The sequence below is a fragment of the Idiotropiscis lumnitzeri genome, chromosome 7 (assembly GCF_059441095.1).
Source record: "Idiotropiscis lumnitzeri isolate Australia: NSW breed Sydney's pygmy pipehorse chromosome 7, RoL_Ilum_1.0, whole genome shotgun sequence".
Taxonomy (NCBI): domain Eukaryota; kingdom Metazoa; phylum Chordata; class Actinopteri; order Syngnathiformes; family Syngnathidae; genus Idiotropiscis; species Idiotropiscis lumnitzeri.
In genome coordinates, this window is record NC_142397.1 from 19,067,841 (window position 1) to 19,082,258 (window position 14,418).

Consider the following 14,418-nt stretch of genomic DNA (forward strand, 5'->3'; position numbering starts at 1 on the left):
TTGGTGTGGAGAGGCCTTAACTTCCACAAAGAACAAGATGACCAACTTGTGTTGCCAAAACTCTGGTTGAATGGTAGGTAGTCCTAAATGTTTCTTAAAGCCCTGCTGTATTCAATTTAATTCTTTGCACTTCACTGTATTGACTTATTTTTATTTCGTTAATGTGTGTTCTATACAAAATATGTATTTTAGAAAAAAATGGAAAATGTACATATGTTTTACATACTTATTGACCTTATTTACTTCTACACTTTTTTTTATATTACAAGATCTTTACAGTTGACCTCTGCTATTCATGGGGAATTGAGAACAGGACAGCACTCAAAAATCGAAAATTTGCGTAATATTGACGCCAACTTTTTTAAATTATAGACCATGGTTGTACCAGTCGGGCCCACTTGGAAATAGATTCCCCGCAATGTGGCCCCCGGGCTAAAATCCGTTTGACACCCCTGGTCTTAATGCTTGGTTAGAACACACAGAATTCTGCTAACAATACATTTCTGTTACTATATTGGGTTACATGAACTGGAGTGCCTGTTGTTAAGAGATGTTGTGAAGTAACATCCTAATGTGCTTTCCAATTTCTCTCGACCAAGCTTCTAAAACATTAAGTAGCTCATTGAATGGGTCCATATTTGCAATGTTTCAAAGACTCCCTCACAAAAGGAATTATAAAAAGCCCATTCTGTAAAAAAAAAAAAAAAAAAAGTGTCCATCAATGATTTCTTTTACAATAAAACACATTTTTAATGTGATTTATTGGATTTTTATTATTTCCATCTGTCTTTGACTAAAACCTACACAAAATGTGTTTCTTGTGGCTGTTCATGTTCGTTTTCTGTCTCTTGCTGTCTCTATCGACCCATCGCCTGCGCGCTCTGCCAGTAAAACCATGTCGAGATTTGGCACACACACACACACACACTCATATACTCAAGAGCTCGGCAGGCAAATATAGGCCAGAAGCCATCTGAGGATGGGGCTCACTGAAAGAGGTACTAAGACAGGCGACGGGGAAAGTATTAGAGAAAGACATTCATCTGGAATACTGTAGAAGGCTGTTCGGAGTTTTATACCTTTACAATTAAACAGTATGTGCTTGTAATTCAAATGCTATCACCAACATCCAGAAATGCTCAACTGTTAAAAAAAAAAGTGGAAAAGGACCATTTATGATGAATGAGGCAACACCAACAAATGTTAGTTTGAACAAATGTCATAATTGCAGTGGAGTTGCTGCCATTTAAAAAATCATTATTTCCGTGTAAAGAAATTTTAGTTAATTTGAATATCTTAGTCTTTTAGTGAAACATTTTCAAAAGGTTGCAAAATATGTATAGGGAACCTGCAACAGCTACTGCACTTATAATGTTTTCTTGAAAACAGTGATTTAGTTCCCCTTTAAGTGCAGTAAATTGTTGTTATTATGGATGAATTGGTAAGAGCAGCCACACTCATCAAATTTGTGTTTCATCTTCCTTGGCTCGTCCCTCTGTGTTCTTTGCATCCCTCCTTGTTGTTTGCTATTTAAAGTCATTATCTATCGTCCACGTCCTCACTCTCAGCTGACTTGGGACAAGAGTGTGTGCTGCTCAATTGCGGTCCAGATAATATTTAAATTCTTTCAAGGATGATGAACTATTGCTTGTAATTGCCTTCATGTTTAAAAGTCTTTTTCCAATTTTTCACATTCCAGTTCTGCCATCTTAAGACCCCAGTGTGACCAGCTGAGACAGAGGAGATTGAATTTCCCGCTGGGTGAATTCTCCTTGAATTGTAGTAAATTACGAATCAAACTTTGTGTAATTTATTCCAACTACAGATGAACCCCTGCGACATGTCTGCTGCTACTGTTTTTATCTCTACCTTGAATTAGAATGAGACATGCATGCTGCCTCGGCCCTCTGCTCATTCGCTCATCTGCTGGTGATGGAGGAAGCTTGCTCTTACCTATCTTCCTGTATGTATATATATATGTGTATATATATATGTGTATATATATATATATATATATATATATATATATATATATATATATATATATATATATATATATATATATATATAAATACATATATATAAATACATATATATATATATATATATGTATATATAAATACATATATATATATATATATATATATATATATATAAATACATATATATAAATACATAATTATATATATATATATATATATATATATATATACTATAGTGCAATTTATGTATGATTTTTTCCTACCTCATTAGGCTATCCATTTCTTGGGCTGCTTCAACTTATACTCAAGAGCAACTTGAAGTCCGGAAAATAAGGTTCTTGTGTTTGATTTATGACTGGTAAAATTTTGTTCCTTGCCAAAGTATGTTGACCACTCGGACAACATCATAATATCTCATCCAGTAAATAATTATATAACAAATAATTAATAATTGAGGTCACCAAAATATCAGTCACTCTCATCAAATACTCTCTGCTATTTTTGTAGCCAGGTTACTCTTGGAAAAGAGATGTGGTATTATCCATTCATTATCTCTATCGCTTGTCCTCACTCGGGTCACGGCACAGTGAAGCCATCGTGCTAACCAGTCGTCCACCGTGCCGCCCCCAGTTAATTTTTATTTCGTTTTAGGTTTTGTTTTTTAATTTAAGTTAGTTATAATTAGTTTAAATAGTTTTGGGGCGGCTTTATTAGTTTTTGATTTTTTTAATGTTTTCCAAAATGCTGAGCTCAAGTTTTGTTTTATTTAGTTTTAGTATTAGTTTTTATTTATTTTTTTTCTACTTGTGTACAATGTTAGAACCAGGGTACAGTTTATCAGACCAGACTTTAAATTACATTGCATGATACCGCCACTGAAGTTTAATGCATGCATACATGCATGCACCTTAATTAAATACAACTAGGATGCCTTGTTTGCCAATTGAGTTGCCAACTTTGAAAGTGGATTTGTGGATTGGATTGTGTACTATATTTTTCATATTGTGTATAAATTTTCTTCATATTAAACAAAACAGAAAAGCACTCTTGACCTAGCGTTCCATTTTAGGCTGAGTTCAATGACAAAAGCAGCTGAGCCATTCGAGCCAAAGAAAAGGGTGATCATGGCCACCCCTGGCCACAACAAAGCTCCGACCCTGGTAAGGAATTTCCCTAATTCCATTCTGAAGGTATAGTTTTATTTTGTTTTGTTTACACTGACTGTCATGACACACCTGAATTGTGCCACTTGGGAGCAAAAACCTAGCCTCTCTTCGACCACAGACTGTAAACCCATGGTTGATTTAAAGGTGAAAATATCAACATATCAGCGTTGTCTTCCAGTTGTTATGCAAAATGAGAAGTAGCTTTTTGCTGTTTATCCTTCACATTAGGAGTCTTCTTGTATCAGCATGAGTTTTGACCTCTCTGGTTATCCTCTCCTCCCTTCTTTAAGTTTGCAAAGCGGTTTGCATATAATAGCTTCTAGTTGCCATAGAAACCAAATCAGTACTGCTGTTTCCCCCGTCTTTCTCTCTCTCTCTGCAGGAATATGACAGTTGAATCTGAACTCTGCGCCCGTGCTTCATTTCAGCTATCCACACGGCTCTTGTCACCTCCATCTATGATCCTCTTCCTCTGACACACTGTTTTCATTTTTCCTCTTCTTACACCCTCGGCCCCCTTGCTTCTTCGAGCTTAATCCATGCTTGCTGAGCTGCTGATTGCTGCACATGCAGAACACGGGGTCACTATGAGTTTATGCTTGTATTTACATTGCATGCTGCTGTCAGATCTGAGGAACGTGGCTTGGTTGAAATGCAATTATCATTTGACAACCGAGGTACATTTCCTTCATATCGTGCTTACGTACCATCACAATTGGCTCAATTCACTGGCCCATGCTATTGTTTTGTATGAACGGCTCCTCCAACCACAACAGCCTGATAGCCTCCTTGTCGCTAAAGTTTTTGGGGCCGCTCTTCAACAGCACATAATGTATCATCAAAGCTGGGATTAAAAGTTTTTTTTTTCCTTCTGTCTTTTTTCATGGTCTTGGCTGTCGGAAGAGTTGAGCTGGCGGATTTAAGCTTATTGGCTTAAAGAACAGGGGAAGGGAGTTTTGAACTGATGTATGGCAGACTTCAAAGATGGCTTAATCTCTCAGTACACATGCCCTATACAGGCTATTTATACTGAGAAGCCATGTTTCTTCCAAAGGACTTCCTCTTGCTATCCTATAACAGCGCTAGGTTTTATTATTGCTTGTATGTCTAGACAGATGAGACTTACCCGCTGAGTAGTTCCCATTTTTCTCGTATCGAAAGCTCGTACAGTGGATACAAAAAGTCTAAAAAAAAAAAAAAATTGTTCAAATGCCAAGTTTTGAGATATTCAACCAAATTTGACAGAGCAACCAATTAAAATCTTGAACACCTGAACTTTATTTGGGCTTAATCACTTTAAATGGTGGGAAGTATGTGCTTACTCCCATTTCACATGAATTTGAATCAGAATCAGAATCAGAATAACCTCTATTGTCATACTCAGTGTACAAGATTAGAGAGCTCCAGTGCAAATATAAATAATAAGATCAAATAATAAAAAATAAAAAAATAAATAAAAATAAACCCCCCCACAACCCTTGTGAGGAGAAGCGGGACAGATAATGGATGGATGGAAAATAAAAACAAACAATAAGAGTGTTGAAAAAGTGTGCTGGGTGCCACATTATATTGCAGTTCTAAAAGGCAAAGGTTCTGTTGGAGATGACCCTCGGGAAGAAACTGTTTTTCTGTCTGTTTGTCTTTGTTTTGATGCACCTGCAGCGCCTGCCAGAGGGCAACCGGTCTAAGAGTTGTGAGCTCGGGTAGGTATTTTTCTTAATGATCTTGTGAACTCTGCTGAGGCACCGGCTGGTGTAGATGTCCGACAGGGAGGTGAGAGGGCAGCTAATAATCCTTTGAGCTGTTTTGACTGTCCTCTGGAGCCTCACTCTGTCTGCCTCAGTACAGCTGCTGTACCAGGTGGAGACGTAGTAATTCAGCAGGCTCTTGAAGGACGAGTAGTTGAAGCCCAGCAGCATCTTGCTGTCCTCGTTGTATTTCCTGAGGACCCTCGGGAAGTACTGATGCTGCTTGACATTATCACTCAGAAGAGGGTTTGCGCACTTATGCATCCACATTATTTCACGCACATCTCGCAATTTGGAAACAAAAAGTAGACTAAATTTTAGACTTGCTTCATAGGTGGTCTAATGCGATAAATGGTGTATTCAATCAGGGCACAGGTCGATACATTTGGCATTCCACGGACGTGCGGAGGTGGACCTCATGGGATTTTACTTCTTGTTCGGCCAAGAAGTTTGAGAGCGGCAAGGACTGTCTCCTTCCCTGCATTAAAGATGTTATCTTGCAAAATAATCCATATTTGTAATGATTGTGTTGCATTCTGTTTCAAATTTTTTTCGATAACTGTGAAAGTGACAAGATTCCATTATTCCCCAAGCCTGTTCATGCAGTATGTGCATACTCGATGATGTCGCAATGCCCCCGATGGACAAGATAGTGTCCCCCCGACGCGCTGTGCGTACTCTGCGTACAGAGAGTGGCGGGCCTGATAGGACCCCTTATATCAACTGAATGTTTCCTGTACAGATTGTTGAGCGCTAATGACTTGAGTATGGCTCTTCTGTTACTGAGGTTGTCGATTTACTGCAATTCCATCTATTTGTGCCGTTTGACAGGAGGGAACGCTGAATGACGACGATGTAGACTGCTCGTGCCTAGAGACTAATTGGCAAGCTGCCATATGCTTGTGATTTGAGATAAAATGGCAGGATATTTTTTTTATTCGTGGTTGATATCATTTTGTGTTTTCTGCGACAGTTCATATCAAAATATTTCAATGTGCATGTTTATGAGAGAAATGTGTAACATTATTAAAGTGGTTAATCTCTACTTGTACTTTAACATTTCCTGTCCAGTTAAAAAAAGGTTTCACTGTGATAAGGGGAAAATTTGACATTTGAATGGATGAATTGGGCATATGCTAACTGCAATGGGTGAAATGGCTTCAAAATGTGAACTAACTGGATGTTTCTTGAAAAACTGCGTTCAACTTTGGAGCTTCCTCTGTATCTGGCAGACCACACAGAAGACTCAAATAATGTCTTGTACATACAGTTGCACGCAAATAAATCGACACTATTGGCACAGCATGTTCGTGTATTTGTACAGTGACAATGGAAAATTAATTAATTTAATTAAGCAGTTTACTCGGAACGAACTAATAATGACCATTTAAATTGCTCATCACAAATACAATACAAATATATTTATTAAATAGCAGGACCTTCCTTCCTCACAATCTTTGCTGGATGCTATAGAAGTCAGGTTTGCTTTTATTATGATTTTTTATTTAAATGTTCCTCATATAATAAAGCTCTGATTTGTTTGAAAATAAATGCACTTCCGTGTTAACTGTGACAAGGGATATTGTTGACTTGCTTCTTTCCTTTGTTTTAATTCTTTCTCCCCATAGGAAAAAAGGCACCAAAACACTTAAACAGGTAATTGAAAGATTTTATTGAAAAAAATTGCTGATTTTGTAGTTTCACGATGTGTGAACTTTAATTATAAAAATAAAACTTACTACTTGTATTATTTATTAATAACAGCAATAGAGCACGGCATTTATACCTGGTATCAGATCCATAACAAAAGGTCATGCTCAGAGTTTGTTTTTGGTTTTGGAATTTAGTTTCATGTTTTTTCCTTGTCTTGTCATGCTTATTGAGTCCACCTGTGTTCGTTTGACCACTCCTTGGTGTTGACCAATAAGCTCCCTCCAACCCTTTGTGTCTTGTCCAGGTGTTCCTTGTTGTCTCGTCAATTTGTTTGTATTCGTTTTCATGGTTCTTTTCAGTCCTTGTTGGTTCATTTTCTCCTGTCAAGTGTCTCTCGTCCATTCCTCAGCGTCTTTCAGTTTTTATCGTCAGGTTTTAGTTAGATTGCTGGAGTTTGTTTTGTTACTTTGTCCATGTTGCTTTGTACTTTGATATTTTTTGCTTTCCCAGTGCCTCTCTAAGTTACCCGTGCCTCGCTTCCCTGCATTTGGGTCCTTCTCAACCTCCTTGCAAAACCTGACACAAATCTTGCTTTTATCCCACTTGGTGGCTCAACGAGACAATGTTGTCAGTTGGTCCCTTACGACGTATCTAATTTGTGGATACTGTGAAGAATGTAACAATTTTAGTTTGACACATGGACATCATTGAACAAAGTAGAAATAGAATAAATGATGCCAAAGCACCACGCTGATTCATCTGCAGTGAGCAGAACACCCAAGCGGGTCACTTCCCAAGAGAAAGTCTTCAACTATACTCTGGAAGTATTACGAGGAAACTTTCAAAGGAATTTTAATTTTGGGCTGTTTTGCTAAGAGGTGCAGGTAACATTTTGACATTGTATATGAAATACCCAAAACAACAACACACTAAGCCAAATTTCATTATGTTTGTGCTTTGAGTAATTAATCTGAAGTTGTGAGACAAATTTGTATGATTAAAGAACAAGGTGACCAAAAAAAAAGAAAATCACACTTTAGTGTGCAACCTTCGAAATCATTTGCTTTTTTTAATTGAATGTTGTGTTGGTATCGTTTTATGCATTTGAAATCGACCTGTAAGAGACTTGCAATAGATGTGCTCTTTCAGCAGGCTTTTGCCTACTGTGTGCCACTGCCTCTGTCTTTCGCATTCGTGAGATCACAGACCTGTATTGTCACAAGGCCACCTCCATCTAACTCTCTTATCTAACAATAAATTCACAAACGGGAAAAACACCCACCCCCCTGAAAAATACATCTCCAAAGTTATGAATGTAAGTTAAATTCTTTTCAGAGGCTGTCCTTGGTTCAAGCAACTTAATTTGATTTTGAGATTGGAAGCTGATATGAATGTAGAAAATTATGTGTCATAATAAAAAAAATTTTCCCGACTAGTGTGACTAATGTTTTTTCAGATATTTTATTTATGTTCGAGCCCAGATTTTGGGCTTGCGCTACAACAATTGCATGTTATGTAATGCAACACAGTCCTTGGGTCCCTTGAAAGGCACTACATTAAGTTATTATTAGCCATTCATCAATATCTGTTCCGCTTTTCCTCACAAGGGTCGCAGGGATGCTGGAGCCTATCCCAAGTGTCTTCGGGCGGGGTACATCCTGGATTAGTTGCCAGCCAATTGCAGGGCACACAAAGACAAACAACCATCCGTGCACACCCTCATACCTACGGGAAATTTAGAGTGTCCAATCAACGTGCCATGCATGTTTTTGGAATGTGGGAGGAAGCCAGAGTACCCGGAGGAAACCCACGCAGGCACGGGAAGAACATGCAAATTCCACACAGGAAGGCTCCAGCCGGAATCGAACCCACGACCTCTGCACTGTGAGACCATTGTGCAAACAAGTCATCCCCTGTGCCGCCCAGTTATTATTAAAAATAGAAACAAAATATAAATATTCCTCAGTCATTTTCTGCAACCCATCTTAGTTTCCTTTCTGAAATCGTCACGTATTATTGGGGTCAGCAACCTTTTTGAAACTGAGAGCTACTTATTGTTTACTGATTGATGCGAAGGATTATACCAGTTTTATATACAGTTTTGAAGTAACAAATGTGCTCAAAATACCTCTAATTATATGTTTAAGCTGAACTCAAAATATCTTTACAGCCGTTTCATGTGACAATTTCTGTCTCACATACCTTCCAAAGTAACACTTGAGCTGTTCACAAAGGGTATTCTTGAAGGCCTCTGAAAACCATTGAGCTATTTTTAAAACAGGTACATGGGCAACTCATGTGGTCTTTGGGGGCTACCTTGCGACTACGGGCCCCTTATTAGCACATGACAAATGACATGATATTTATTTATCGATATCGGCCGAGACCCGTTTCAGACTTTACTATAGGGAAACAAAACTACTCTTAAAACACCTCCGACCAAAGAACAGTCCATGTAAAATTGTTGGGACAAAAAAAAAAAAAACTGTTTGTGTATAAGTATGTACTGAGCCGACAGAAAGCCCTTTACAAACAATGTGTGTACCAACAAAGAAAAAAAATCTTTGGATGTTTGAAGTGTGCAAAAGGTGTGTGGGTGTCCGTGTATAGTGGCTGTATTGGCAATGCTGTGTGTGGCATCTGGCCACCTTTGATCGCCCCCTTCATTGCCCATTTCAAAAGACTCCCATTTGGAAGAAAAGTGTGTGTGCTGGAGGGGAAGGAAAACCTTATAGAGGAAGACGGAGGGGAATCCAGATAGAGAAGCAGTGAAGTGTGAAGACTGTGCATCTCTCTCCCACTGTCTTTCATCACTCTAAGAAGCCTATTATGTCTGTGGAAAGTGGCAGAACAAGCAGACATTTGCTCACTCCCTCTCCCCAGTTTCTTAATATAGGAAGTTGGTTCCCACAGGCCGAACAATACGTTAGCCAAGCGGAGCCGTATTGTTTGAGGGGAGGATTTGGTCAACCTGAAACTACACAGACTTTAGAGGAGCTACTTATGAGTGCGGGAGACATAGGCACCCTATAGTTCCCAGTGGGGTACAACCATTATGGCGACAACAGAACCACAGTCTGCGAGATGAACGAAAGTCCACATTACGCAGGAAGAAGAATTGCTTTAAACCTCACAGATTTGTTACAAATTGTGGGCCATAAACGGCTATATTGTTGGAGGCTGTCAAATAATATTTACAATCTCCTAAAGCATCAATTAAAAGTTATTCTACTTCAATGAACTCTTTAACTCAGGTGTTTGAATGCGTCACCCCTGCTGTTGCATATGCGCAAAATGTATGAACCAAATTTATAAGGGATTAGGTGTGAACGCAGTGTTTTTTGTGGCAGCGACGAAATGACTTTTCAGGATAAAGTTAAAAAAAAACATTTTGTCCCTCGATTCCTTGCATCTTTTTTACCCTCTCGCCTGTTTTTTTTTTTTCCCTCCAACAGGCTACGCCTCAACAGCGTGGAGCAAGGTATTTGACTCCATTCACAGCACCAAGTAGGGGGTCTCAAGACAGGTCTGTTCGCAAGTCCCATCACCCACGCTGGCTCAACCAACACCTCTGCCAAGTTATGCCCCGCCACACCCCAAATACGCCAAGCCAACAGTGAATGAGCATGACTTTGGGGTCTGTGGCCCTCAAATTTGTTTTGCTACGCTAGTCCTAAAAGTAACAGGTACTTTGGAGATAAACCTGAAACTCAATATTGATGTCGCAAAAGTTCTTTATAATATTTGCAAACTTGAAATCTTAAAAAGCAGACTATTTAATGAAATCTACATTGGCTTTTATCTACAATCGCTCACATGCGTGTTTTTGTTATGTTGAAGGAAGCTAGATCACCTAGCAAAAACCCATGCAAGCGCAGGGGCATGCAAAGTCCGTACAGGAAGGTGAAAAATCACGCGCTTCAAAATCCGTGCAATATGGGGCCATGAAATGTGCCATACAATTCAAAGATTGTGAGGAAAAATGGGCCTCACCTTTCAAACAAAAACCTGGAGGTTGAACACTTACCTACGGGATTAAAAATAACATTTTCACCCCAGTGATTTCTGCACACATACAGTAGTTCAGAGGGATTCTGTGACACAGTTGAAGTTTGATATCTTTATGGTTTGATTGTTTGCACAAGTCAACAAAGGCTCGCAAAACAAGCGGTTCCAATTTTAGCGTCATTGTGACATAGACTGGCAACTCATTCAAGTACCGGTCCACTTCTTCGTTTTGCAAAACGTACACTCAATTGGAGTGTATAAAGGCGCTCCTTTCAGGGCATCCTTCGATCAAATCGCTCAATGTTCAGTGTGACCCACAGTGATAATATGACCTCACATCACCACCACAAGATGTCAAGCAATCACCAGGTAGCAATCAGAAGAAGGTTGGTTTCCATATTCAAATGAAAGGAGAAACGTGGTCAGCGCTAAGCTTATTTACAGATTCAAGACTATTAAGAATTCCTGCTCTCCAAGGTGCAGGCAATTAAGATCAACTATACATCCATTATCTTTACCGCTTTTCTTCACAAGAGTCGCGGGGGGGGCGCTGGAGCCTATCCCAGCTATCTTTGGGGAGTAGGCAGGGTACACCCTGAACTGGTTGCCAGCCAATCGCAGGGCACACAGAGACTAACAACTATACACGCTCACACTCATACATAGAGGCAATTTAGAGCGTCCAATCAACCTGCCAAGCATGTTTTTGGAATGTGGGAGGAAACCGGAGTGCCCGGAGGAAACCCACGCAGGTACGGGGAGAACATGTAAACTCCACACAGGAAGGCTGGAGCCGGAATCGAACCCACAACCTCTGCACTGTGAGGTGTCGGCCACCGGTGAACCGTAATTGGCTGTTACCTGAGCAACTGTGATATTATTTTCAGTTGACAGCAAGTGGCTGCCCCCTGAGATCGATAAAAACGGCTTCTGCTGCTTAATTCATATTTCACAAATGCAATATTGTGATTGGACTAGAGGTGCCGCATAGAACATATTCTTCTAAAGAAAACTTTTGGGTTGACTTCCTCTTTGACAAAAAAGACACTAACCAACCATGGCCACATGTCGATTTTTCAATTTATACTGCACTAGGGACACGCAACTCCGGTCCTCAAGGGCCCTTGTTCTGCACATTTTAGACGTCTCCTTCCACCAACACACCTGATCAATAATCTGCTTGTCAGGAGACGACGTGAATGAGTCAAACGTTGCATTGTAACTAACTTTATTCAGCAGCGGTCATTATTTATATATCAATGAACTGGAGGGACATAAAGGTCTCCAAGTGGATGTGTGAGACACCTGTCTCTCTGAGCGCTCTTATTAGTCAGCCTTGCAGGTTGCTGATGGGTTCGCACACCACTTCTGAGGCAATGACTAGAAAAACAAAAGTCTGCATATGGAGAAACAAATCGCGCCGGGACCGTTTGGTGCTGTTACATGCTCATCAGAAAGCTGTGCAAAAGCCTGAAAACGGTCCTGATCATTTGGTGTTTTGGAGGTGTTTTGGAGGAGGGGAACATCTAAAACATGCAGGATTGTGGCCCTCAAGGACCGGAGTTGCCCATCCTTGTGCTAAATAGACTGACTTATAGATTTATTCAACAGTTAAGAATGTTAAATAGAGCAGTGTTGTTCAAATTTATTAAGCAATACATTTATTATTATAGTTACAGTTTACATGGAGAAGAACTGTACTACAATAAACACATTGAAAGATTAAGTAAAATATAAATAAATACAAAATGATTACAAAATAAATAAATACTCAATAGATATAATATAAATAATTAATAAATAGATAGATAAATCAATCAATCAATCAATAAATAAATAAAAATAAATAAATACATAAATGAATAAATAAAAAAATTAAAAAAATAAACGAATGAATGAATGGATGCATGCATGAATGAATGAATGAATGAATGATGAGATCAGCTGACGCATGCCCGTGACCCAAGGATAACCAGTTCAGAAAATGGATGGATGGATGATGTTGAATGCATACGACATACAGTACTGCAATTATTGTCTCAACATAACCTGAACTTCCAGAGCTAGTGTATTCACTTAAATTGGAGAAATAATTATCTTAGGTTTGTTGGAATATGTGTTGCTCATAAGCTCATAACAAACATTGTTGCTTTGATACAGTTCCCTCCACTCAGTGGGAGGTTGGCTCTCCTGCAGTTGTGCAGCTGCTTCCTCGCCGTTTGTCAAGGGGTCCGCTAAAACCCTATTATACGTCTGCAGGAGGGCCTCATTCAGACTGTCATGCGGGCGTGCAGATGAAACACATCTCGGTCACACAATCACAAGCTGCTACAGTAAGAATGAATGAGATTGGATTGAAAGTCTACCATCTCTGCATGCTTTGGAAGGTTGCTACGAGCATATACTAGAGTATAGAACAACAGGCTGCAGACTTTGAAGTGCAATCAGTGCCGCGCATAAAAGTGCTCCGAAGGTTAGTTGCATCCCAACTTACAATAAAACCATTCATGAGACACATGCTGTATGGGCTTTGTTTTTCAATGTTTAACTTAGGTGGCCTTCTATGCATCATTGTCAACGCAAGCAAATTCAAGTCCTTGCAAGTTGAATAAATGAGGCATCTCACTTTCCTTCTCTTACTGCCAAGTTGTGAACTTCCAAAGCGTAGTTGTGGCTCGCATCCCACCTTCCTCACATAACCCCCATTTCCACCGTCCACCATAGTCATATTTGACTAAAATTGGATGGACGGATGGAAAATGGATGGTTGATGGATAAATGATACAACAATATGTGTTGAGTGACTTCCCCAACCAAGCAACAAACTGCAATTCTCAAACAACTTTTCATCTTTCCTTGTTCCAAACAGCCGTACAACTGTAATAGAACCACCGGAGCCAAATAAATACATTTAAAATTAACCACAAAAGAATTAAATAAAATGACAAAGGACATTTTCACTTTGATTAGAATTAGTTGTAGTTACTTTTTTGTAAACGTAAAATGTAGTTTCAGTTACTTATCAGTTTTTCTTTTACTTTGTTTCTGTTTTTTTTTTTAAGTTTAGTTTTAGTTTGTTTTTACTTTTATAACCATGATTATAAAGTGATGTGAAATAATACATCAATGTAAGAATGTGTATAGAATGTCTTTGCATGTGTATGAGTGTCATTTTGTATCTTTCCTGCAAATACATAACTGGTTTGGGTTATATTGCCGCCACCAGAACTTTTCCATACACCAAGTTTTGTGGCTTTTCTTTTTCCAGAAATCTCTGTGGCATTTCCTAATCATCCGTCAATATCCCGCCATTGTGAGTTCTGAGCGCCAGCTTTGAGATTGCTGCATTATGGTTCAATGCTAGTTTCCATGTCAAATAGCTTTGTGAGCCTGGGCTGGCCTTAGAGTTGCCATGATAAGCTAAATCCCTGTTAAATCCCGGAGGATCACGGAGGTGAGCGTCATTGCACACGACATTGGTTTTTCATCCAAGATGCCTCTCCTCATGATCCTGTGATGAAAAGTTGCATGTAAGAGAGCGGTTGGGCAGACTGGTTTAATTTCATGATGGCTCAACAAAAATATTGGGGATGTCTCAATAGTAAGTTACATTTACATACATTTAATAGTTGCAGTGGTGGGACATGTTTTAATTAATCAAGACTTCAAATACCTTCAACTTGATTAACCCATCTCTTATGATGGATCTACCATGGACAGTGACAATCCAGCCAATGTCAGCATGGAAAAAACTGCCGGGTTCAGAAATTTTAAATTAGTACTTTCAGCACTTTCAATTTATTTATTATTCGAGTCTGAAATATTTTAATTTGAAAAGTGACCATCTTCTCTCTCTTACAT